This window comes from Protopterus annectens, chromosome 7.part0 (genome assembly GCF_019279795.1).
Source record: "Protopterus annectens isolate FY-2018-M chromosome 7.part0, PAN1.0, whole genome shotgun sequence".
Lineage (NCBI taxonomy): Eukaryota > Metazoa > Chordata > Ceratodontiformes > Protopteridae > Protopterus > Protopterus annectens.
The window spans coordinates 637,847,841-637,873,717 of record NC_056739.1 but is presented as its reverse complement, the minus strand read 5'-3'; the positions used below and the strand labels follow the sequence as shown (position 1 = coordinate 637,873,717).

Below are 25,877 nucleotides of genomic sequence, written 5' to 3'. Positions count from 1 at the left end.
ATTCTTTTGCAAATTTCTCAAACAACTGGCTAGTAAATTGAATACCATTGTCAGAATAAAGTTTGTGTAGACTACCATGAACCGGAAAATGATGCTTTAGCTTAGTGATATAACAGCTGTTAAGGTTAAGTTTGGTAGCAGATCAAGCTCAAACCAGTTTGAATAAGAGTCTACCAAAACCAAATAGTGTTGATTATTCCGTTCAAAGATATCAGTTGCTACAATAGACCAAGGTAGTTCAGGTATTGGATATAGCTGAAGCAGTTCTCTTTGCAAATGTGCTCTGGTACTATTTCATACTGAACAAGAAGAAAGAACTCTATCAATGTCTTTTGATAATGAAGGCCAAAACACTAGTTCTCTCACTCTTCTCTTGGAGGATAATAAACCTGGGTGACCACGATGCAAAATCTGAATGTATTCATGCTGTAAGGAAGCAGGAACAACAATTTTAGGACCTTTGAAAATAATACCATCTTCCATCAACAATTCAGCTGCCATACCCAGTCAGTTGGTTCTGTGACTGGGCAAATCACACCTTGCTGCACTATCTCATCCAACTGAGCTTTGACTTTATCTTGCCTTGCTATTGTAACACTTCTTGCTGGTCTGACCACTGGAGTGATCTCAGGGTCTAACTTCATAGAATACACAGCTGGAAGTTTGCCCAATTTATCACTGAAAACGTCAGCATACTCTGAGAAAATGGCTTCTGAAAAACTTGAACTTGGAACTGCACTCACATGATGAACTTTTTTAGCAAAAGAAAGCAGATTAATTCTCAAACTATCTTTGAGACCTAGTAAAGATTGTACTGGTCATCGGACTATGTAAAATAATACGTTGTAACACTTCTCAGCCAAATAACATGAAAGTATTACAGAACCTTCAGTTTGAATTTCTTCACCTCCACATGCAACACGTCTCACACTGATGGTTACACTGAGTTGTTCGTTGGTTCTCACTTATGCAACTGTGTCTGCTGATATAACATTGCACTTTGATCCAGTGTCCACTTTGAGCTCTGTGGATTTCCCATTGATCCAAACTGTACAAAACACTTCACTCCTTGTCAGTAAGTTTACTGCATCAGCTCTTTCTCCCAGTAGTGATACACCATCCACGTAAAAAGTTGACTGTTTTGGGTCTACTTGATCAACTTGTTTTCTTGTGTGACCTTTCTTTACAATTGTGTGAGGCTTACTTGATTTGCAAAACATTTGAAAGTGGTTCCATTTCTTACACTTATGGCATTGCTGACCCTATGCTAAACACTTCTTCCTTTTAGATTCATGATTTGCTCCGCAATTGCGACAGTTAACAATAAATATAGACTTCGGTCTTGCTGACTCACATTTGTGTTGCACTGAGCTGGTGGTGGAGCTTCCACTCGTCTTGGAACTCTCTGGAAAGCTTTGCACCTTCTTTGGAAACCCTGTGGTTGCCTTTTGCCTAGGCCTGTTTCTGCTTGCCATGTGTTGCATAATTTCTATGTTTGCTCTGGAGTTGACTGAAACCATGCTTTTTTCATTTGTAAGCATGTTCATATGCCTTTCTGTCACCTCATGGATCTGACAAATCTCTATTGCTTTGCTTAATGTCAAATCACTGTCACGAAGCAAAATCATTCTCACTGCACTATTAATACCACATACAAGTCTATCCTTTATTAGCTCATCTTTGAAGTCACCAAACCAATCCGTTTTAGCCTTGTTCCTCAAGTCAGTTGCATAAGTTGCAAATGTTTCCCGATTTCTGATTTCTTGTGTAAAACAAATGCCTCTCTAATGTAATGTTCATTTGGGGGTTGCACACTTCTCTGGATTCAGCTTGCACAACAGTATGGCGGTCTGCACCCTCACCTTCATATACTGCTGGTACATACACAAATGATCGCTCTCTTTCTATAGCCTCAGATCCTGCTAGATTTAGCAAAATAAATGCCCTTGCTCATGCATCTCTATCTGCATAAGCTGCTTGTATAAACATATTGTACTCCTGTTCAAATATTCTCCACTTCTCTGCAATATTCTGATCAAACACAAGTGGCTGAGGTTTTCAAAATCCATCTGCCATATTAACATATACCAGCGAAGGGTCTTGCAAATACGTACAAATACACACACACACACACACACACACACACACACACACACACACACACACACACACACACACACACACACACACACACACACGCACACACACACACGTGCATAAGTAATTGACATAAACACAATTTGGTCAGTGTTTTTGTGCTCTATACCTATACTTTCTCTCTTTACGCTTATCGGAATTGTGTGAATGAATAACCACATAGCACTTTCAATTAACTGGACTTTGCGAAATAAACCTCTCTGGCTTCTTGATGCTTTAGTGCACTTTGTAAAGTAACTTTTCTAATTTCTTAATGCTTCACTGTGCTTTGCGAAATAGCTTTTTAGATTTCTAGATGCTTTACAGGACTTTATGAAATAACTTTTGAGCTTTCTCAATGCTTTATTGTGCCTCACAAAATAAGTTTTTAGAGCTAGCAATGCTTTACGAAATTCTGTGGAATAGCTTTTCCAACTTTTTAATGCTTTATGGAGCTTAATGGAATAGTTTCTCAGACTTTGCAATGCTTTATGAAATTTTTGATAGATAAAGGCAGAAATGCTAAAATCATCGGCTTTCGGAATTGGTAAAGGCAAAAATGCTAACGTCACTGATCGACATTCACTATGTTTGTGGAATTGGTAAAGGCAGAAATGCTAAAATAATTGCCTAGAATTCTGTCGATAAGGCAGCCATCCTACACTCATGCACTATCACTTATTAAAGTTGGCACTTTAAGAAACATTCGAGAACTTTGCAATGCAACTGAGCAGTTCGTAAGCACTGTGATACTCTTGTAATTTCTTGTAAAAACACCTTCTTTGATGCAAGAAACTCATCAAGCAACTGCACAATGTGAATAGTCAGACTTTTGCTGCCCAAATGTCTTTTGAGGTATCTGCACTTTGTAAATGACTAGTTGCAATACACTGAAATGTCCCCAAAATGGTGGCACCTTGCTAGGCAACTCCTTACAGTACAAGAAGCACTCTGTAATGGTGGCATTTTGCGAACAGCCACACCCATCACAAGAACTTTCTTCAAATAACCATGCTTTGAATGAATTACACAAAATAGTTGCACTTTACACACAGTGAACTCTCTGAAATGCATGCACAGTGATAAGCACACACTGTAAGCATTTTTACACACTCTGAGATAATTCACCTTTGATATAATATGAAGTCACAGTTATGCCCAAACACAGCACTTTGCCCAAATATAGCAGTTGCCTTGCTTTATTTTTACTTACTGTGCTCTTTTCTTTTCTTTATTATATTATTTTTTGCTCATTTAAACCCTTTTCTTTTTTTTATATCCAGCATACTTTCTTTGTGCTCATTTTACTCTAAACATGCCCAGTTCTGCCTTAAACATGATTGTTCTGCCTTAAACATGCGTGTTTTGTACTTTAAACATATTTGTTTCATCAAATACTTTTATCTTAAACATTTTCTTTAGTTAACAAACTTTTTGTGCTTTCTGCTTGCCTGATAATGTGGTTTATGCCCTTGTAATGTCTTTTCTTGCCTCTCTGCATCGAGTAAATCATTTGTATTGCTTTTCATTACCTTTAATTCTTTCTGGTTGTGTTCACACTGTTTTCTCTCGGTTTTTCCTTCAGTCATCTTTACATCTCATGGCTCTAAATGTTTTTCTCTTTTCTATCCTGGTTCTAACACAATGTCGCTTTCGTGTTGGTACACAGATAAACGAGTCTTCATGGGTTCTGTTTAAGCAGCTTTATTCTATACAAACACATCACTGTAAAGGCTTATTTGACTATGACTTAGTAACTTATATGTGAGCTAACTGCTGCAATCATACATGCTCACTCACTGGCTACTTCCACAAAATGGCACTAGGGATTGCACGTGTCTGGAATTTATACGTGCACGCACAGCCTGGCATGCTTCTTGATGACATAGCACACACACGCTACACTCTGATCTACAATGGGTCTAGGCAAGGTAATTTATTTTTATCATAAATAAATAAAATGCAGTCTTTCAAACATTTAGCCAGAGTTACCTTGCTGACTGGCTTACCCAATTTTGCACTGCACTGGAAAAGGGAAAAACAGTTGATTGGATTTCTGAATGTCTTTTGTTCTGTGAAGATAGAAATGTAATTGTCTATGAACATAAAGTAAATGTAAGGCATATTCCCCTTTGTTGGAAATGTTTGGAAAGAAAACCAGTAAATTAATCGATTGAAGTTAGACTCTGAAAATACCTTGGATAGAGAGGAAGGGTCTGTTTGTAAAGAAACTCTATCCTTGTGGAAAATTAGATAAGGCCTGGATCTCTGAAATTCTTCTGGCAGAGATAATGGCTACCAAAGACAGTGTCTTCCAAGACAAAAATTTCAGATCACATTCTGCAGAGGGTTCAAAGGGAGAACGTATTATGGCCTGCAAGACTAAGTTTAGATCCCAAGGGGGCAATGGGTCTTTGAAAGGGGGTTTCAACAACAGCATGCCTCTTAGGAATGATTTACAATTCTATTAGAGGCTAAAGAACATTCTTCCAAACCATCATGGAATTTAGAAATTACAGCTAATAAGCCAACTACAGTCTGATGGTAGAAGGAGAAGCTCCAGCATGGAAACGAGAGGCTAAAAAGTCTTAAATATGCTCTACAGAAGCAATAAAAGGGATTAATGAATTTTTCATGGGCCCAAATAGTAAATCGTTTCCATTTGCTAGAGTACAGTTTATGAGTGGAAGGTTTATGTGGATGTGGCATACTGGCGAAGAAATATTAGGATGCCTGGCAACTAATGGAATTGTAGGAACTACACTGCCAGTTTAAGGTTCAAAATGTCTGAATGAACAAGTCTATCTGGATGGGACAGAAATTATGGAACCGGATCCAGAATCCAGGGTTGTTGAATCAGATGAGGCCAAAGGAAGGGGAACCAAATCTGTCGAGGTCAAAAGAGTGCAATGAAGATTACTGTGCTTTTCAGCCTTAGCACTTTCTGTAAGAATTTCGGAATTAGAGGTATTGGGGAAAGACATACAGGAGACTGGGTGGCCAATTGTGGAGGACAGTCTCTGGGCAACTTCTCTGGAGGGGGGATCAAGGTGAAATAATTGCTGCACTTGTTGTTTAGGGGAGAAGCAAGCAGGTCACAGGAAGGTCATCCTCATTGATGGAAGATCATTTTTACCACCTTTGGATTGAGAGACCACTCATGAGGCTGAAGGATACATCTGCTCAGCTTGTCTGCAATCACACTGGAACTCCTCGGAATGGGAAATGCTATTAGAAAGTGGCTGGAACAGACCTCCCACTGCCACACACTGAGGGCTTCTCGACAAAGGGTGTAAGACTTGGTTCTCCCTGCTTGTTGATGTACCGAACTACTGGCATATTGTCTGTTTGAATTGCAATTGTTCCCTGAGCAAGAGCTGTTTGAAAGGAGTGCAACTCTAGAAGCACTGCTCTTAACTCCAGGATAGTGATGTGCAAGTTGGCCTCTGATGGGGACCAAGGGCCTTGGACAGTCTTGCCCAGAAAATGCCCCCCCACCCCACCCCATATGGGAGGCATCCATGGTCACTACGGCCGTGGGCTCTGGAAGAACAAAGGGGCAACTGTGAACAATTTGTTCGGACTTCAACCACCAAAGAAGATCCCTCTTGCAATAATTGGTGATCAGAATTTGATCTGACAAAGGTTGATGAAGGATAGACCACTGAGAAGCTAGTAGCCATTGCAGCATTTTCATATGAAACCTGGCTACAGGTACTAGCATTATTGATGCTGCCATCGACCCTAGAGTTTGGAAAACTAGTCAGGCAGGGACCCTCTTTCTGCGGATTACATTTTGAACTTGAACCACAATTCTTTGAAGTCTCTCAGGAGGAAAGGAAGCAACAGTTGTCTCCATATTTAGTACAGCCCCTATGAATTCTAAATCTTGCATTGGCGTCAAATGGGATTTCTTGAGATTTGCCATAATCCCCATCTTGAGAGTGTAATCTCTGGCTACCATTAACTGGTGCGTGGTCAAAGTGGTTATGAGCCAGTTATCTAAATATGGAAGCACCCGGAATATTTGCAGTATCAAGTAAGTTGCTATTACTGTCATGCACTTGGTGAACACCCTGGGGCTGTGGTGCAACCAAAGGGCAGTACTCTGAATTTGCAATGACTGGCTCCCAGCTGGAAGCGGAGAAACCTTCTGGAACATTTGTCCATTTTTATGTGGTAATAGGCAACCTGGAGATCTATCCAGCACATCTAGCTGTCCTTCTTCAGAAAGGGAAGAATTGACTGTACTGTGACCATCTGGAACTTTGTCTGCTGAAATGACTTGTTCAGCATGCTGAGATCCAAAACTGGTCTCCAGTTCCCTGTCTTTTTTGGCACTAAAAAGAATCTTGAGTAGGTTCCAGATCCTTTCTGGTCTGGCAGGACTTCTTGGATGACTTTTGTCCAGTAGTTTTTGAATTTCTTGTACTGCTGAATCCCTTTGATTGGGTGGAACACTGCACATTTTTTTGTATACAGGGGGAGGATGAGAAAATGGAATGATATCGCCTCTGGATATGATCTATTGCACCCAAGAATCTGTTGTTATATTTAGCCAGGCATTTAGGTGCAAGGACAAGCATCCCCTGAATGCCTCCAAAGGAAGACAATCAGGCCTCCTTTCAAGAATGGTGAAAGGGCTTCCCTGGATAAGAATCCCTGAAGCCCTGGTTTTGTGGACCACCTCTGTCATGAGGGCAGTGTCTTCAATTTGGTTAGCCCCTCTACCCCTGGGGAACTTTGAAAGGCCCTTGGGACTTTTTGCACTGCATTTTTCCACCACTACTCTGATTCCTAGAAAAGGACCTTTGGGGGGGGTGGAGAAACATACGCCCACATCAGAAAGGGTCTTATCATCCTTCTAACACCTATATAAAGTCTCTTTTACTTTTGGGCCAAACAAAGATGTTCTGTCAAAGGGAGCATTGATGAAAGAAGACTTGAATGGTTCCACAAATTCACATAGGCAGATCCAGGTGTGTCTCCTTATGGCTACACATGTTGGGTACATGCTTTGGAAGTCCCTTCAGCTGTATGTGTGATTAGCCTCATGTAAGAATTAGACAAGGACTCCAAGGTGGCTAGCTGGGAAGCCACATTTTCTGGGACTCCCTCAGCTACAGTTTCCACCAGGATATCTGACAATTCCTTAATCAGATCCCACTGAAGTCTTGTAAAGTGTGCCAAGATGTTCAAAGACCTTATAGCAAACGTCGATGAAGTGTAAACCCACTTCCCAAATCTGTCCATAGCCTGAGACTCTCTGTTGGGTGGATGAACAGATGAACTTTCCTCAGTGAGTTTCTTTTTAGTGGTGGCCACTATGACCAAGGCATCCATGGCTAACCCCTTGGCCCAGAACTGCTTATCTTCAGGGGCAGATAATATTTTGCTAGGTCTCTTGGGGATTGGATGATGGTGTCCGGAGCCTTCCATGCCTGGTGTGAAATCAACTGAATGAGTTCATCAGCGGGTGGAGTTACCTAAGAGGTAGACGGGCAAGTGCCAAAAGCCTGCAGGTAAACAGATTCCTCCAAGGAAGGGTTATGGGACTTCCAGCAACCTCTTTGTTTTAAAATTTCTAAGATGTCACCAAAGGAGACGTCTTCAGGTGGTGACTGTGGGAACCCCTCCCCCTCATCAAAATCTGTGCCCTCAGTAGATAAGGCTTCACTAAAGGCTGATGGGATCAAGCCTTTCAAAATAGGTTTGCTGTGTCTTTCAACAAGGGCTTGATGACTGAATCTATGTCATATGCTACAATCTTCTTGCAAATGGACTGGACCCAAGAAAAATACACAAAGAGAATGGAAGTCAAATGACAAAATTTTTTGGCTGCACTTCTGGCATTTTTTACAGCCAGATGGGGCCTTACCCTTCTCAGCCATGTCAACAAGAATCTGGAAGAGGGTCACTCACACACACAAAGTTGAAGATATTAGGAGAGTGAAAAGCAAGTTAGTTGAAGAAAGTACACTAACATGTAAGCGGAAGGGATACTAGCTTTCTACGAAGAAAGAAAGCTTAAGAGAGAGGGGGGGGGGTAAACTATCAATGTTGACAGTTAGGAAAAATACACTAAAGTGTAAGGGGAAAGAATATCAATGATGATATTTTAAACTACACTATGTGTAAGAAAAGAAGAAAGAGAAATGAGAAAAATCTTTGAAGAAAAAAAATAAAGGAAAGTATTTACCTAAACCGAACGAAACTTGACAGTACTGGGAAAACACAACCATTTCAGAAAAGCAACAAACGAGATCTGGGATAATTGTGAGACCGGGATTGTGGGTACAGGTAAAGCTTGAGAGTTTTTGGCTGGCACAAGCTGTAGTAATGGCTGAGTCGGTTCCAATATCGGAACCAAACTCATCTGTCAAGGATAAAAAGAAGATTGACATCAGATCTTTGCAATATGATGGTAAGATCCCAAGGTTAAATAGGATACTTTAGCAAGAGTCTAAGTAAAAAGGTGCCTTTAAGAAATAACTTGTACAACTTGGATAAAGCTAAAGGAAAAACATCATCACCAATGTGGAAGTAGAGATGGCTGCTAGATGAACTTTGATGGTGGAGAAACTCGGCCCACCTTGAAAACTAGAAACAAGAAATTCTAAAATAGCAGGGACTGGAGCGTTGAAAGGATCCAACTCTCTCTGTTGAGCCCAAAAGGAAAACTTTTTCCATTTACTTTTATAAATCTTTCTTGTAGAGGGCTTCTGAGATTAAATTAAACTTTGGCAAACTGGAGAGGAAAGCCTGGAATGTTTAGCCATCACTGGAATTGGAGAAACTATGCGGTCAACCTGAGGCCTGCAATGTCCAGATGAGTCATCCCTGATGGATGTGAAAGGAGATCTGGACTGGGGTCCAGTGACCAAGGAGGACAAACATAGGTGAGACCATAGGAAAGGGAACCACACTTGCCGAGGCCAAAAGGGGGCAATGAGATTACCTTGCTCTTCAACCAGAGTGCTTTCTGAAGGAATTTGAGGATTACAGGGAGGGGAGGATAAGCATAAAGAAAACAGGAGGATGAAACGTGGACTATAGCATCTCTCGGTGACCATCCCTGAAGGGGGATTACGGCAAAGAACGTGATGCATTTGGTGAGGGGAGAGGTGAACAGATCACAGTAGGGCTGACTCAATTTTTGGAAGATCATGCTTGCCATTGCTTGATCGAGAGATCACACGTGAGGCATCAGGATAGTTCTGCTGAACTTGTCTGCTAGAATACTGGATTTCCCCAGTATGTGCATTGCTACAAGAAAGTGGTTGGACACCCACTGCCAAACTCTCATTGCTTCTCGGAAAAGGGGGGGGGATCTGGTTCCCCCTTGCTTGTTGATGTACCAGACTACTGACATATTGTCTGTCAGGATAGCAAATGTCTCTAGAGGAAGAGCGTTCTGAAAGGCCTACTACACTAAAAGTACCGCTCTCATCTCTATAACATTTATATGCAATTAAAGTCGGGGATCACATACCTTAAACAGTCCATCCCAAGAAATGCATCTCCCCAACCCAGCTGGGAGGTGTCTGTGCTTAATGTGGCATTTGGGAGAGGAAGTATAAAGAGACATCCTCAAAAAATTTTGCTGGACTGAATCTACCACAGTAGGAAGTCCTTGCAGACTCGAGATAGTTTTACAGAATGTTGCAAAGGACACCGAAGAATGGACCATTGTACTGCCTGAGTCAACTGAAAGATTTGCATGTGAAGATGGGCAGAAGATATCAAGTTAATCACTGTAGCCATTGATCCTAGGGCTTTGAGAACCAGTTTTGCTGAGGGAGAGGGGTGAGAACGAACCTGTCTGGCATGCAGTCTCAAGGAAGAAATTCTGTTTTGTGGTAAGGGAGCGAGACAATTGACAGTATCTAGACAAGCCCTTATAAACTCCAAGACTTGAACTGGTTTAAGGTAGGACTTTGAAAGACTGACTGTGATCCGCAGGGACTGGGATAACTGGAGTAAGTAATCCCTGGCTTTTACTAGAAGACGCCTGGTTGGTGAGGTGAGGAGCCAGTCGTTTAAATAAGGAAATACTCTGAATCCATGCAGTCTTACATGAGCTGCTACCACTGCCATACATTTGATAAATGCCCTGGGGGTTGTGGTGAGACCAAAGGGCAGGGCTCTGAACTTATAATGACTGATCCTAGCCAGAAGTGTAGGAATCTTCAAGAGTGCCTCTTCATTTTGATGTGATAGTATGTGTCATAAAGATCTACAGAACACATCCAGTCATCCTTCTGTAGCAGAGGCCGAATGGACTGAACCGTGACCATCTGGAACTTGGAGTTCTTTACAAACTGGTTCAGATAACTGAGATCCATGAGAGGTTCTCAGGTCCCCTGTTTCCTTTGGCACTAAAAAGAACCTTGAGTAAAGCCCCGATCCTCTTTGGTCTGGTGGGACCTATTGGATGGCTCTTTTGTCTAGTAGCTTTTGAATCTCCAGAGCTGCTAACTCCCACTGACTGGGTGGAATGTTGGGAAGGAGTTTTCTTTTCATTGACGGAATCTGCAAAAAGAGAATGAAATATCCTCTGAATACAATACTTTGCACCCATGTATCTTTTGTGATGGTTGCCCAGGCTTTTGGATGCAAAGACAAGTGTCTTCTGACTGTTTTCAGGAGCACTGGAAAGGTCTATCCAAGAAGGAATCTAAGAAGTTTGATTTTGCAGACCCCCTCTGCTATGTGGGTGGCATTTACCATTGTAATTATTTCTTCCTCTGCCTCTGGGGGAGTTTCCAGAACCACATTTTCTTACCACCATGTTGATTCCTAGAAAAAGGTCTCTGCGGGGTAAAAAAACAGATTCCCACAGGAAATAAGATCTTTCCATCTTGCTTATTGTTTGAAACTGTCTTTTTAACAGTGGATCCAAACAGGCAAGATCCATCAAAGGCAGCATTAATGAATGATGCTTTAAAGGGCTCCACAAAGTCACACAAATGCATCCGGGCATGTCTCCTAATGGCTATGCTTGAACCCATGACCCATGAGGAACCTTCAGCTGCATGAGAGATTAACCTTATGGACACATTTGTTATAGATTGTAGCGTGGCCAATCACGAGGAATAAGTTGTCTCTTTTTCCACCGACATGGACCCAGGGGTAGAGTTAGAGAGTTCCTTAATTACGTTCCTCTGTAATCTAGTGAAATGTGCCAGGTAGTTTAGCCATCATAAGGCAAAGGTTGCTGAGGCATAAACTCGCTTGACATACCTGTCTAACACCCCAGATTCTCTACTAGGGGGATGGACAGAGGAGCTCAGCTGAGCCAGCTCCTTTATGGTGGCTGACGCATCAACCATGGCATCCCCAGGACTTCCTTTACTCCAATACAGTCTGTCTGCTGGTGCTCCAAGAAATCCTGTCTGGATGCTTGGGGATCGGTTCTACTGTGTCCAGTTCCTTCCATACCTGGCAGAAGACAAGGGCCAGATTCAATAAAGCCTATACTAAGTGTACTTTAAATGTATACTGTTCTGAGTGAACAGACAACACAGGCATAACCTCACATATTCTTCCTTCTAATTTTAGTTTTCCTACTGACATTCTTGCAGCTTTAAATACTGCCATGGATTCATAAAGGTTACCACAAAGTGTAAACCACATGTACCCTTACTGTAATCTTTCTGAGTGACTAGAAAGTACAAAAAATGTACTAAGAATTTTATTGAAAACATATCGTGCACACTTAGTGTAGGCTTTATTGAATCTCTATAAGCTCATCCACTGGGGTGGGGGGTAACCCAAGATGTAAATGGGCCACCCTCGAAATCTTCTTGGAACATCGACTCCTCTTGGGAAGTTGATTGGGAAGGTCAATCACCTTTTTGGTGTAGGATTTCTAAAATGTCTCCAAAAGATACGTCTTCTGGTGGAGATATTCCCCTTTATCAAAATTGGTGTCTTCTGTCAAAGATCCCTGAGGGAAACTATGTGCCTCCTTTTGCACAACCTCTTTCAAGGGGCCTCTTCAGTGGAGTGTTCTGGTGAAGTGTCAGAACAGGCAGGGGACTTCCCAAACTGGAACAGTATGTCCCTGTGGCATAGGATGAAAAGACTCAGACACAGGATCCAAAGGGAGAACAGGAATAGAATCTAAAGAAGTAAGAGGCAAGACTTCTCTTGGGTGAGAGACTACCATCTCCACCACCTCAAATCAGAGGAATCAGGAGAAGCTAAGGCCAATCTAACTGGAGCTAAGACTCTCAGATCAGAAATACCAGGGGCCTTCCTGACTCGCTGCTCCAAGGGGAAGTCAGAGCCGAGCTGTCCAGCACCAAAGCCCTGAAGGGACGCAATGGCTCCAAAAGCTCCAGAGTCAAAGTCATTCCCTTGGATCCGATGCCAATGCTACAGCACTGAGACACATCCTGCTAAAGGGGTGGGAGCCAAAAGGATCAGAGAAGTAGTCAGAGTTGAAGATGAAAGCATCTTCGAATCTGATGGTTCAATACCTGGAGATCTTGGATCAGAGGGTTCTGAAATATAGGGTCGGATCAGAGAAGGAGTAATGACTGAATGCGAGGGAGATATAAGGCTCATGGATCTGATGAGATACAGAGACTCTAAGACCCCCATCTGGATCTGTGTTCTGAGTTATTTTCTCATCATCCTATCTACTTCTGCTTCAGAGAGACTTCGGGAGGACCTGACTGTAGAGGAAGTGGAGAAAGGTCAAGAAGATTTTTTTGGCGTCTCCTATATAAGAAGAGATCTTAGACTAGGGGATACTGTCTCTGGGGAGAAACGGGGGTTTCACAGCTTAGGAGACTTAGGAGCAACAGTCTTCTGAGCTGATGGTTTTGGATCTGAGTGCTTGGAAACTTTAGCTGGCAGCTTCGATGTAGGAGTGGATTTGGGAGACCATACAGAGGAGCACTTCCTATGCTCCCTGGGCTCCAAAGACATAGATGTCTGAGAGGGAGTTTGAGCCCCTGATGTGGAAACAGAAGAAGAAGATGCAGGTAAAAGGCCTTTAAGCACCAGTTTATTTCATAGGTTCATGGGTAGGTACTAGGCTATCGGCCCTAGGGCCTATACAAGCCCAGCCAAAAAGGTACCCTGGCTTTTGCCACCCAAGAAAATTATTTTCTTGTGCCACTGTTGAGCAGAGCCACAGAAGTGATCCCCCGGGTAAATTTCCTATTTCCCATCCTATCATCAAGATTTTTCTTGAAGAGTGCTAATGAGGAGCTTTGTTTGATATAGATAGGTAGTTTGTTCCAGAGTATGGGAAGTCTCTGGGACAGGAATCTATCCCTCCGGCATGTTCTGTTTATTGTGGTGACAAGGTTTAGGTCCCTAGAGCATGTAGCTCGGAGGGATTGGGATTTCTTTAAGTGGAGCATGTCCAACAGCTCTGGGTTTGACATAGCTTTGTATGTTAGGCACAGATCACCTCTGAGTAGGCAATATCCGACGGAGTAAAGCTGGAGTTTTTTGAGACGGTCTGCATAGGGCATCTGTTTGAGGATGGTAATCCTTTTTGTGAGGTATTTCTGCGGCCTTTCCAGTTGTTGTAGATGTCTTGTGAGGTACATACCAAAAGGGGTCTTGTACTCTATAATGGGTCTAATGAGTGATGAGTAGAGGGGAACAATGACCTCTTTTTTTTCTGGATGAGAAACCTTTTGTGATGAGGTGTGCCACATAGAAGGATTTCCTGACTACTGTGGCAATGTGATTATCAAAGGAGAGACTACTGTCCACCTGTGAACCAAGGTCTCTTATCACACTATCAGTGTAAAGTATACTTCCGCCTATGTTGTAGTTCATGGGTACAGAGTGTTTACCAAAGGGGATGACAATGCACTTTTTGGCATTGAGCTTGAGGCCATGGCTTTGACACCAGGCATCTGTCTCAGTGAGGCCCTTTTGTAGGATGTCCACATCGATAGGAGTTTTGATTATGGCTCCTAGTTTGCAGTCATCTGCGAACTTCATTAGCCAAAGACCATTTGTGTTAGCCTGTACTTCAGAGAAGTAGATACCAAACAGGACAGGACCCAGGACTGAACCCTGTGGTACTCCGCTTGTCACTGGTCTGAAGTCGGATTTGGACTCTGCTGCTTTCACAGTGTGGGTTCTGTCACTGAGCCAGCTGGCAACCCATCTTGTGACATAGGGATTTATACCTAGTTTAGTGACTATCTATAATTCCAGAGTGGGGGATGGTGTCAAAAGCCTTGGCAAGATCTAGATAGGCTGTGTGAGCCACCTTACCCTCGCCTACGGCTTTGGTGACTGCTTCAAACAAGTCTACCAGGTTTAGGAGACAAGATCTGCCTTTTACAAACCCGAACTGGGTGGGGTCCAGAGTTTGGAGATTACCAATGTCTTTTTTTATAAGTTCCATGACAATACGTTCCATGGCCTTGCAGACCAGGCTCATCAGACTAATGGGGCGGTAGTTCCTGGCGTCCATGGTGGCTTCCCCATTGTGGAGTGGGATAACCGTCGCTCTGCACCATTCAGTGGGCAAAAAGCCTGATGTGAAGCTATGACTGAACATGGTACTTAGGTGGGGTGCCAGTTCATTCTGTAGTTCATGTAGAACGCAGCCTGGGATGTTGTCTGGTCCCACGGATGCTGTGTTCTTGGCTTTGGAGAGTGTGGTTTTTACCTGTGCTGCTGTGATTACAGGAACTTTGCATTCTTCCGGTATAGAGATGGGCCCTTTAGGGGGTGAGAGGGGGGTAAAGTTAGCACTGAACCTATCTGCCAGGATGTTGGCAATATCAGTTGGGTTTGTATATTTAGTGCCATTGTGCTGTAACTCAGAGCAGATCTGAGTGTTGCCATTGAGATTCTTGACATAGCTATAGAATGCTTTGTGGTTGTCTTTAGAATCAGTGGCGATTTTGTTTTCGTAACTAGCTTTGGAGGATTTTATGAGGGATCACAGCTTCTTACTGATGCTGAGCAGGAAGCTCCTCCACTCATGGGATTTTACTCTCTTTTGCAACAGTTTCTTCCTTCTGTTGTACAGTTTGTTTATGGCAGGGGACCATCAGATTGGCTTCCTTTTTTTGGAGGATAGCATCTTGGTTCTGTTTGGGATAGCACGATCCATGCACTCGTGTTAGTGCTTATAAAGTGCAATTGTGTAGGATTCAGTAACAGTTGTAACTGTATTGTCCATCTGCATGAGTGTCATGAAGTTCACCACTTCTGTCTTAAGAAGCATGAAGTTGGCTTTGGAGAAATTTTTTACCGTGGTTTCCTTAAAGGGGGGGTGGGGGCAGGATGTGGATATCTAGGGTGATTAGCTTATGGTCGGATCGGACCATTGAGGTGTTGACTTCAGGTGTGGAACACCGGTCACTCATGTTGGTTGTTGCCCCTGGTGGGGGTGTGGATAAGTTGATCCAGGGCATTGGAGTTTATGAATTCCAGAAAGCGTTGAACGAAGGAGTTGGTACATGAGTAGTTTTCCCAGTTAATGGTGGGGAGGTTGAAATTGCCCATTATTAGGGTGTTTGGTTGAACCCTAATATTTTCCAGTACATCAAGAAAAGAGGAGTGGGAATCCTGGGACATTGTGGGGGATCTGTAGCAAGCTACAATTTGGATTGCAGTTTTGCCAGAGTTAGTTGCACTTTGATAACCTGGGATGCATTATGCTGAGGTGTGGATATCCTTAATGAATATGGACACACCTCCGCCTTTGGTGTTCCGGTCCAGGTTACATGGCCGAAAAGTGTGGTATGAGTTATAGTCTGGTAGTGCAGGGGTGCTCTTTGGAGCCTTGAACCAGGTCTCAGTCACTGCACAGATATCGATGTTCTCCATTTTAAGGAGTGCCTCGAGTGAGTGTATTTTGAGATTTAGACTTCTAGCATTGAGTAGCATCACCCTCAGTTTTTGCTTGCCTGTTCCTGTTACGGTGGCGAATTTGTCATTTGAACCTTGCCTAAAAAAGGCTCTATAGGGGCAGCAAGAACCTTAGCCAGTATCCGGAATTCCAGGGGTGACAGGTGCAGGCCATCTGTGGCAAAGCATCGTTGTCTGTCGACCATGTCATCCCAGGCAGATAGATACTGGATCTCTTTAGAATGACACCAGAAGCTTAGCCAATTGTTAAAGTCAATCATTTTGTCCTTGAAGTGCGGTATCATTCTGGGTGATGGCAGAATGCTACTCAGGGCTAGGGTCATACCTGCCTGGGCTACAAGATTGGAGAGCTCTTAAATGTTTATTTTCATGTAGTCCAGGGGGGTACGTCTCAAATCGTTCACACCAACATGGACAATGACAGAGTCATATTTGTACTTGTTGTGGAGTGACCTGAGTGTGTGGGTTATGTGGTGGATCCTGGCACTGGATAGGCAGCTGACAGTAACCTTCTCCTTGTTTAGCCTGGTGAGTGGGACATCAGTGTGCCTGACTATAGAGTCACCTATGACTAGTGTGTTGGGTATGTTGTTTTGCCTTATTGGCTGTGGTTGAGTGGCACACTGAGTCTGCGGGCTATGTGTCATTTGGGTTGTGATGGGGGGTTGTGGTTGCTTGCATCTGCTTTGGAGGTCTCTGTGGTTTGAGCAAATTATTACTGAGAGACGCCACAAATGTTTTTGTGTTTCTATGTGTGGACTTTGGTGGTGTAGATTTAGTGAGACTATGTGATGAGTGTGGTGTGGTGCAAGTGTTTACCTTCTCCTCTTGACTGTCAAGTTCAGTCTTGGTTGGAGAGAGAGCTTTACCTACAGTTTGGTTAGATAGGTGCATCTCTCATAGGTTGTAGTGTTGGGTGGTAGGAGGAGAGGGTTGTCTGTGTACATGAGGCAATTTCTACATTGCCCCAAGATGCCCAGATTCATCAGAGAGAACACTGCTTTGACAATCACTAATGGCTCTGGTGTTAACGCCAGCACAAATCGTACAAGCAGTCTCAAGGTGGGAAGGACCTAATCAGTAGACGCACTCCCTGTGGGCATCACGGTTAGGTATCTTTTGCCCACAGGAAGTGTACTTTTTAAATCTATTAGGCTTGTCAGCTATAGTTGAGAACTCAGCCCAATTGACAAGTACAAAGGCAAAATTAAAGACAAAGTTATCAGCGAGACTCTTTTTTTTTGATGTTGTTGTGAAAAGTTATACTAAACAAGAATACCTTATAGGGAAGGTAAAGAAAGGAAAATGAAAGAAATGGAAAATACCAACGATGGTAAAAGTAGAATACCAAAGGATGGTAACAAAGATAAACTAACCTAGTGGGTAAAGAGAAGCTACTATATACGTTATAGATAATTTCAGACAAGGAAAAAAAAATAACTGTTGAGATTTTCCTCACTATTCCCAATAACAACTAGGTATAGAGCTCGAGAGAACACAATCCCAACTATTCGTTAGACCAGCAAATGAGGTCTGAGGTAATGCAGTGATCACAGGCATTATGGGTAAACAGAGGGGCTCAAGAGTCGGATCCTATAATCTAGAGGAAAGCAGCTGAGACAGAGCAGAAAATGACATCATCAGATCTGAGTATATCCCAAACAGGAGAGAGCTCGGCACTGAGCCCTGTAGTACTCCACTGCTGACTGGCCTCTTGCTGGATGTGGATTCCTCCACTCTAATAACAATTGTCCTATTCGTGAGCCATTTTTGCTGTCCATCTGGTGACATATAGGTTTATGCCCAGTTTTGTGAGTTTATCTATAATCCTCGAGTGGGGTATTGTGGCAAATGATTTGGCATGGTCAAGGTAGGCAGTATGCACTGTCTTACCCTCATCCATGGCATTGGTGACTTTCTCAAAGAAGTTACCAGTCTGAGGAAGTAGGACCTGGCCTTGACAAAGTCGAACTCAGCTGGGTCTAGAGTCTGGAGATTTCCCATGTCGTTGTTAATTAGATCCAAGATTAGCCTTTCCATTGCCTTGCATATGAGGCTAGTCAGACTTATGGGTGAGTAGGTTCCTGGGTCTGTTGATGGTCTCCCCTTGTGCAGAGGGATGATTGCTGTTGTTCTACACTCTAGTGGGACAAAGCCTGTTTGAAGAATGCAATTAAAAAGAGATCCGAGTGTGTCCGCTAGGTCATGTTTCAAGTCATTTTGTAGGCACCCTGGAATTCCATCAGGGTCCACTTATGCTGTGTTTCTAGCTTTAGAGAGTGCAGTGACAACCTGTGCTTAAGGTGATAGCAGACAAAGGAATGATGGGGGGGCTATTTCATGGGGAGTGACCAGAGGTGATGAGAGGGTGAAACTTGAGCTGAATTTATCAGCCAGTAGGTTTGCTATTTCTTCTGACTGAGTACAGATAGTGCCATCTACAGCCAACTCAGCAAATTGTTGAATGCCCTTCAGATTTCGGACCTAACTAAAAAATACTTTGTGGTTATCCTTTGATTGGGAGGCTATTTTAATCTCATATTTAGCTTCTGAAGACTTGACAAGTTCCCTGATTTGCCTGCTGAGACTAATGAGGAATTTTTTTCTCTGTTGTGCACCCTTCCACTTGCTTCTAAATAGGAATTTTTTCCTTCTGTTGTACAATCTATTTATACCAGTGGTTCACCAGGGTGACTTGTTTTTCTGACTGGACCTGGGTTTACTTATTTATTTATTTTATTTTATATTTGTTGACCGGGCTAGTCTAGCTGGATACATGTCCATTTTCAGTAGAGGCCCAGGGAGAAAAGCTCCAAGCATAAGTAAATTACAAAATACAATAATTAAAAAATGACTAGATTCAAACACATTAGAGAGCAAAATTGTTTGGAAGAAAAAATAAAAATTGTTTTTGTGAACAATAGTACAGAGTCTTTGCATAGGTTTAAGAAACAATCAAGTACAAAGTCTTTCGTAGGTTTAAGATACAATCAAGTACAAGTTTGCACAATATTTTAAAATTATCATTCATTAAGTCAAAGAAGGAGAAAGAGAAAAGGCAGGAAACACAAGGGCTAGTATAAAGTTAGCTTCTACTGATTAATGCTGCAGAGGGGCCATAGCCCAGGAGGAAGTGGTATAGCAAGAAGAGAAATAAGAGGAAAAGTATGAGTCAGTCAGGCTTAGAGCAGGGACAAAGCCAATGTACTTTTAGATGTTCTTTGAGATGTTTCTTGAAGAGTGGTGTAGATGAGAGAGAAGTGAGTGTTCTAAGAAGCTTGTTCCAAATTCTGCCCACAATATTGGTAAAAAGTGAGTCCCCAGCTTTATTATTAGATTTAATATTGGAAAGTAGTAGCTTATTAGCTGAGCGTAGTGTTGTAAGATTTTTATATGGGGAGATCAGGTTAGAGAGGATAGGGGTATTATTTGGGTGATATAGAATTTTCTGTGTGATCACAAGTTGATTATATAGTAGTTGGCTTTGTAGTTCTGACAAAGCAAGAGAGACGAGATTGCACTGGTTTGGACATGTGTCGATGAGGGATGATGGGTATATTGGGAAAAAGATGCTAAGGATGGAGCTGCCAGGTAAGAGGAAAAGAGGAAGGCCTAAAATAAGGTTTATGGACATGGTGAGAGAGGACATGCAGGCGGTCGGTGTGACAGAGCAAAATGTAGAGGATAGGAAGAAATGGAAAGAGATGATCTACTGTGGAGACCCCTAATGGGAACAGCCGAAAGATGATGATGACGATCCGAGTTGTTTAAGGGTGAGACAGTGTTGGGTTCTAAAAGGGGAGCCAGTGGCTAATCTGACTATATTATTACAGCTAGTTTCAAGCTTGCTAAGATTGTGCTTTGATAGATTGATATATATGGCAAAAGCATAGAATAGGGTAGAAGTAAGATGAGTCTGGGCAATGGTGGTTCTAGCTAGCGGTGTGAGGAAGGGTTTGATTCTTATACAGGGAGTCTAGTTTTTTATTGACAGTTTTTATAGTATTGTTGATATGATCATCATAGCTGAGGTTATGATCTATGGTTATGCCCAGGAGATGTGTAGTAGTATCAGGGGAAATACTAGTTTCATTATTAGAGGTAATTGTGAAGTGGATCTATGGTGACTTTTGGGTGGGAGCAAAAAGTAATAATTTTGTTTTTTTGGGGTTAAGGAGGAGGCAATGATGGGTGAACCAATTTTCAACAGAGTTGAATACAGTTTGAGTAAGGGTCTGGAGAGAGGTTGATGACTTAGCAGTACAGATTAAAGTAGTATCATCAGCATATTGTATATAGGTGGCTTGAGGAAAAACAGTATGGAGATCATTAATAAAAATGGAAAAAAGAAGAGGGCCTAGGATAGAGCCTTGAGGGACTCCAATGTTCACGGGGAGGGGTGTGGAGAGATTACTGTCCCAGAGCACTGCTTGTTGTCTATTTTCTAGGTAAGATTTAAACCAAAGAAATGCTTGTGGGTCAAGAGATTGGGCTTTTAGCACACTGATAAGTAAGTTATGGTTGACCATATCAAAGGCTTTTGATAGGTCAATGAATAGTGCAGAAGAGAGAGAGTTATTGTTTTGAGTCCTGTTTATACAGTAGTGCTATGATCATATAGCTAATGCTACTTCAGTCAAGTATTGCCATTTCTATGCAGCTGTTTAAGTGGTTGTACAGAGCATTTGTGTATACTTCTGCATAGGTTTTCACGTTTTCAGGGTTAGAGGGAGCTTTAAAGTTACCTATGCTATCACTTAATAGAAGGTAATTTGCCTTGGAAAAATTCTTTAGGGTTTTAGGGTATGATGGGAGTTCTACCATTATATTTATTTCAAAGGAGACTGATTTATGATCACATCTTATCAATGAAGACATTAGAGTGGGGGGAGTTTCTGTGAGTACCAGGTCAAGGATACTTGAGCCCCTACTGGGAGTGCATACCAGCTATTCCAAAGCATTTACAGTGACAAGGTCCCGGAATCACTGATCCTGCATGTCAGTTAAGTATTTTTCTCAGTTTATGGAGGAGAAGTTAAAATCGCCCATGAGTAATGTGTTGGGTTTAAGAGTAAGCAGGGTCAGCCTTAGGTCAAGTGGTGCCCTAAGCAAAAGGGCTCCACAGCGCCCCCCCCCTCCCCCACACCACATGGTACCTCCATCCTGGTCTAGTTACATCATCCAGTTTACAGGAAAAACACCCCTGCTACAGTGGCACCCTAAGTGGCCGCCTAGTTGGCCTGTGTCTAAGGCCGCCTACGATGGTAAGTGATTCTCGTAACTTCAGGTATATCTAGTAGTCTTCGTGGTTCATTATTAGGGACCTGTAACTAGTGTTGATATGGTGGGGGATTTTGCCTGCGCTTAACTGGACATAGAGTAGCTCAAGCGGGTTATTCTGCTTGACTAGTCTTGTAGTGTGATTGTTTTTTTATGTAAATCGAAACACCTCCTACTTTTGTTTTTTTTCTTTTCAGAGGATGGTCTGACTGTGTGATAGCCATTCTGAAATATCTATCACAAAATAAAATAAAAGTACTTGTCTAACTAAGCACTAAGCTTTGTAATGTCTCCAGTTCTCTCATTCTGACAATTAAAACAGGGTGGAGCATCTGTTAGCCAAACCAGTTGATATCACAATCAAATTCATTGGTGAACTTCAATATAAAAGGGAGCAAAAGCTTCTTCAGCTGCTGATCAGTAATCCTAATATACTGTTGAATGACAAAATGACCAGATGTTAGCACAATACCTCTTTTTTTTTTTTTAATTTCAGTATAAATCAATATTTGACTTTTGGTGGGGGGCACATTGCCAGAGTCAGTGACTTGAGGCTTGAATGATAAACCAAAGTAAAACTGCAAACTTTGAAAACATAGGGTATGTCCAGACAAGACCAAGAACTCGTGACTGCCCAAGGGATAGCTACAAAGAAGAAAGCACAGGTGGATTATTTCCCATATATAACAACATTGGAACAAGATCCTAGCAGTACCAACTTCAAATTTCCAAATACTGATACAGGCTTCTTAAAGACAAGGGGGGGGGGGTTAAAGATATCATGGGACAAATTCTGGAACCGCACATTCAAAAATATATCCCTTCTGACAAGTTCCAGTGCAAGTAGGTTATGATCAACTAAAACAGCCATAACTCTCCAGCTAAATGGGCCTCATGTAGCATACCAATCAGAACTGCTGCAACTCTCCAGCTAAACGGGCCTCATTTGGCATACCAATCAAAGCTGCTATAACTCCCCAGCTAAGCGGGCCTCATTTGGGATACCAATCCCATAGCTTTGTCCCATCAGTAAATCCAGCACTGCTAATATCAAGTATGCAGTAAGCACTGCTCCACAGTTAAACATATTTGGAGAGTATCTGTATATATTTATTTGGTATACTGCGGTGGTGGTGCTGCGGTAGCGTTGTCGCCTCACAGTTAGACGTTGCCCGTTCGATTCTCAGTTAAAGCGTCTACTGTATGACGACATGCGTGAATGGGCGTTCCTTCGTTGAAGGTTGTGCGTTAGGCCCGGCAAGCCAGCATATAAAACTCTACTGCCAATCATTAGCGGACCGGAGTTCCGCTGTGGCGACCCCTAACCGGGAAAAGCCGAAAGACACACACACATCTGTATATATTTATTTATTATTTTATTTTACATTTGTTGACCGGGCTAGTCCAACTGGATACATGTCCATTTTCAGTAGAGGCCAGGGGATAAGCTCCATTCAGCTAAGTAGATTACTAAATAGTAACAGCAATGATAAAAAGATAGTGAATTACAAGAAGGTACACTATAACAATATACTCTCAAAACATTTTACAAGAGTATCTGACTACAAGATGAGTTTGCATTATTACAAGTGAATATCAGTAATTACAGAGGTAAAAAAAAAGAGTATTTTACACAGTAGAAAGCTTAATATTAATCACAGAGAAAGCTAGCAAGGAATATCATGTTGAGTGAGTTAATTGCAAACGTGATTTTAAGTAACTTTGACATTCTGCAGTCCAAGTGTAAAAGTAGCAAATATCTACACAGTGTGTAGTTTTCAAATTTTACAGTCCATGAGAGACCGTAGCATATATATATATATATATATATATATATATATATATATATATATACGTGGTAGAGGAGATATTTTGAGAGTTTAGACTCCGGGATAGTTTTCCAGAAAGACTAGGCTAGTAATAGCATTCAGTAAACTAGAGGCCCAACTAACTGAGGTCAGTTGAGTAGTATGACCAGAGGCCTAAGAAAGAATAGTGAAAAAAACATAAAAAGAAAGAAGTTATTAGTCAGGGTTAGAGCATGGACATAGCCATTGAGTTTTAAGGAATGTTTTTAGTTGCTTCTTGAAAAGTGTTGTTGAAGAAAGAGATGTTAGTTGACTGGGAAGCCTTTTCCAAATTATTCCCACAGAGTTTGAGAAAAGACAGTCACCTGATTTATTATTGGCTTTATGGGTGGCTACTAGTAATTTGTTAGCTGAGCGTAAGGTTGTGAGATTTCTGTATGGGGTGATAAGGCTGCTGAGTATTGGGGTACTACTGGGATGGTGCAAAATCTTTCGGATGATAGTAAGTTGCTGAAATAGAAGCTGATTTTGCAGTTCCAGCCATCCTAGCTGTTTGAGATTTAGGAAATGGTGGGTTCTAAATGGGGAGCCAGTGGCAAATCTGGCAATGTCACAACAGGAGGTTGACAGTTTCTTCAGGCTACTTTTGGATAGATTGGTATAAATGGGGGAGGCATATAGGTGGATAGAGATGAGACGAGTTTGGGTAATGGTAGTTCTAGCTAAGGGAGTAAGGAAAGGTTTAGTCCTGTACAGGGAACCTAGTTTTCTATTAAATGATTTCATGGTTAAGTTAATGTGTGAATCAAAGTTCAGGTTGTGGTCAGTTGTTACACCTAAGAGTTTAGTGGTCACATCGGGTGCCATGAGAGTGCTATTATTGGAAGTAACTGTGAAATTTATAGGGGAGAACTTCTGTGAGGGAGTGAACAGTAGTAATTTAGCTTTTTTAGGGTTTAGGAGGAGACAGCATTGAAGGAACCAGCTTTCTACTAAGTTAAATACATTTTGGGTGATGGACTGGAGTTCAGCAGAAGAGGCAGTGCTACAGATTAATGTGGAATCATCTGCATATTGTATGCAGGTGGCTTGAGAAAGAAAGGAGAAGTGCCAAAATGGAGCCTTGAGGGACACCAAGGTAATGGGGAGGTGAGTGGATATGTTATTGTCCCAGAGGACTGCTTGTTGTCTATTTTCTAGATAGGACTTGAACCATTTCACTGCTTGGGGGCCCAATGAAAGCAATTTAAGTATATTTAGAAGTAAGTGATGGTTAACTATATCAATGGCTTTAGAGAGGTAAACAAAGAGTGCAGAGGAAAGCAGGTTATTATTTCGATTTTTATTAATGCAGTCAGGAAAGGATAAGAGTGCAGTAGCAGTACTATGGAATACCCTAAAGCCATGCTGACAGTCAGCTAATAGGTTATTTTGGAGAAGATGATCAAGTAGTTGCCGGTGGATACATTTTTCCATGATTTTAGCTAATGGAGACAAAAGTTTGAGAGTTCGGTCAAGTTACCACCCTTATGTAGTGGAGGGTCTATATCAGAATGACGAAAGCTGAAATCTGCGAACGCTATAACATCGACACATAAACGTCAATCTACGAAAAGAGCAAAGGACAGAAACACCGAAAGACACACCGTACAAGGTTTAAGTTTGTGAAGTAGTGTACAGATAAGAGATGCTGGAACTGGTTGTAACCGAAATGTATGATGTAGTCTAGTTGAGGAGGGAGGCAAAATTGAGCTAACAGGTGTAGGGTATTAGCTAGAGTTTGGACGGTTTTAGTAAAGAAGTTGTTGAAAGCATCAGCAATCTGGTTGGGAGAGTTATGAGAGAAACCAGAATGGCTATGTGTCTTGGTCTGCGTCCTGGGTATAGGAGTCTATTAACACCTGACCAGAAACTTTGTGGGTTCTGTTGATGGGTTTGCTGTAGTTTAAAGTAAAAGTTGTTTTTATCAAGCAATATTGATTTTTTAGTGGTATTTCTCAGCTGTTTAAAGTTTTGATGATCGGACGGGTTTTTAGTAGTTCTCCATTTGGCCCAGATTTTGTTTCTTTGTAACATTTTAAGCCTAGTCTCTTTTGTGAAGACTTTTGTCAAGGAGCAATTTTGCTCCTGGTTCTGACAGTGTGAGTAGGGGCATGGTATTCTAGGATTTGCAAGAATTTAGAATTAAAGTACGACACTGCATTGTTGAGAGGGAGTTGTTTTAAGGGTGACCAATCACAAGCTTTAAGTTCTGCTTGGAAGCTTTCTGGGTTAAAATTTTTGTTGTTCCAGGTAGTTCTAAAGAAGGTTTTGGTTGGGAATAAAGGTCTTTTGTCTAATTATATAAGTAAGTGAGTGGTCACTAATGTCATCAGGAAGGATACCTGCTTTACATGAGTGGGGATGGTTACTTACTAATATCCAGTCCAAGGTGCTTTGTTTTTCACTAGATTTATGGATTCTGGTAGGGGTGGTAATTGTTTGGGAAAAGCCATATAGGTTTATATGGGAAGTTGGGTTGTCAGACATACAGCTGTTCCAGTCAATATTAAAATCACTGAGCACTATAGTTTCTTGCGGGAAGGATAAAGAGAGCCAGCAGACGGTATTTTCAAGGGTTGTAATGTTATTGCCTGGGGGTATGTAGGAGCAAATTAAGTATATGGATTTGCTGGCATTAATCTGAAGCTTAGAAATAAGGATTTTGACATTTGAGAGCTTATTTACTTCGATCCCAAATGATTATGGTATCGAAGCTATTAGAGAAATTCTGAGCTTAACAGATGGGTT

At 41.9% G+C, this 25,877-nt stretch overlaps 1 protein-coding gene across 3 annotated transcripts in view; it reads right to left on the bottom strand.

Moving 5' to 3' along the window:
* GABPB1 (GA binding protein transcription factor subunit beta 1) overlaps window positions 1-25,877 on the bottom strand; it is a 2,781,617-nt gene that overhangs the window by 1,301,767 nt on the left and 1,453,973 nt on the right. The gene's annotated exons all lie outside the window — the stretch shown is intronic.